Here is a 2143-nt window from a genome sequence, read left to right on the forward strand (position 1 = left end):
ATAATATGCAAATAAAATGAAAAAAAAACAGACAATGTGATTTTCTGGATTTTTATTTCTCAGTTTGTCTCCCATAGTTGAGGTCTACCTATGATGTAAATTACAGACACCTCTCATCTTTTTAAGTGGTGGAACTTGCACTATTGCTGACTGACTAAATACTTTTTTTCCCCACTGTACATACTACATATATACTACATACATACTACATACATACATACTACATGCATGCTACATACATACTACATGCTACATACATACTACATACATACTACATGCTACATACATACTACATATATACTACATGCATGCTACATACATACTGCATGCTACATGCATGCTACATACATACTACATACATACTACATGCTACATACATACCACATATATACTACATACATACTACATACAATACATTCATACAATACATACATAGACATTCAGTACATATAACATAGAGTAACATACTTACCAATACTTGTCACATTGTTCCCCGAAGCCATTGTCTTTTACGGAATAAATATTAACATAACAAACCACAAAAATACTCACCCACGATCCGAAGCAGTCCACGAGTGTGTCCCACGACGATCTTGGGTAGAGAACGGCAGCATCAGCTGTTGCTGCTGTTCTCTACGGGCTGCAGGAATCCAATGACGGAAGGTAGGTATCCTTCCGCACTGTATTCCTCCGCCACTTAAAAAAAAAAAAGTCCCTAGTCTCACTTTATGCCATTGCTGTGTGATGCTGCAGTTCTCTACCCAAGATCGTCGTGGGACACACTCGTGGACTGCTTCGGATCGTGTGTGAGTATTTTTGTGGTTTGTTATGTTAATATTTATTCCGGAAAAGACAATGGCTTCGGGGAACAATGTGACAAGTATTGGTAAGTATGTTACTCTATGTTATATGTACTGTATGTCTATGTATGTATTGTATGAATGTATTGTATGTATGTAGTATATATGTAGTATGTATGTAGCATGTAGTATGTATGTAGCATGCATGTAGTATATATGTAGTATGTATGTAGCATATATGTAGTATGTATGTAGCATGTAGTATATATGTAGTATGCATGTTGCATGCATGTAGTATATATGTAGTATGTATGTTGCATGTAGTATATATGTAGTATGAATGTAGCATGTATGTAGTATGTAGTATGAATGTAGCATGTATGTAGTATGCATGTTGTATGTATGTAGCATGTATTTTTTTTTTTTTACATTCAACACATTAGCCGGATGATGGGACTACTACTGTCCCATCATTGGCTAATGTGTCAATCACTGTCATGGTAGCAGGCATCGCCAGATGGGACTTTTAGTCCCATCGGACGATGCCTGCACAGCCCCCCGGCAGGCCGGCACAGCCCCCCGGCAGGCCGGCACAGCCCCCCGGAGCCTGCACAGCCCCCCGGCAGGCCGGCACAGCCCCCCGGCAGGCCGGCACAGCCCACCGGAGCCTGCACAGCCCACCGGCAGGCCGGCACAGACCACCGGAGCCTGCACAGACCCCCTGGCATGCCGGCACAGCCCCCCGAAAGGCCCGTACAGACCCCAGAGAGGCTGTACAAGGGAAAAACAGGATTTTTCTTATTCCGATACCGGAAGTCCCATAGACTTGAATGGGACTTCCGGTATCGGAATCGGCGATACCGATACTTTTTTTTAAGATCGGCCGATCCATTCCGATCCGATACTTTGAAGTATCTGACGGTATCGCTCAACTCTAGACATGACTGATATCTATTTTAAAGAGAGAGTAAAACAACACTCAGATAATAGTTCTTATTTTTTTATTTTTTTATTTTGCATCCAGATTATGCGTGTTAAACGTTTTCGATCCAATAATGGATCTTCATCAGAACTTCTCTAAAGGAATGAACAAATATACAAAAATAGAAATAAATCCATATTAATATGTATCACAATATAGAGAAAAATATATCAAATCTTACAATGCATGAATAGAAATGTATCTTTCAAAGAAAACAAAATCATGTCAAACAGTATAATATCTCATAGTTGGATTCCAGGTGCCAGTGATCTGTGAGACAAGGTGTATAGGTCAATATTAAGGAAATAACCGCTTTAATTTCCTATATAGCGAACATGAGAAGTGAATATTATAATATAAG

Source organism: Dendrobates tinctorius, unplaced genomic scaffold (genome assembly GCF_039654945.1).
Source record: "Dendrobates tinctorius isolate UK_male_01 unplaced genomic scaffold, ASM3965494v1 ptg000216l, whole genome shotgun sequence".
In the NCBI taxonomy this organism is placed as follows: domain Eukaryota; kingdom Metazoa; phylum Chordata; class Amphibia; order Anura; family Dendrobatidae; genus Dendrobates; species Dendrobates tinctorius.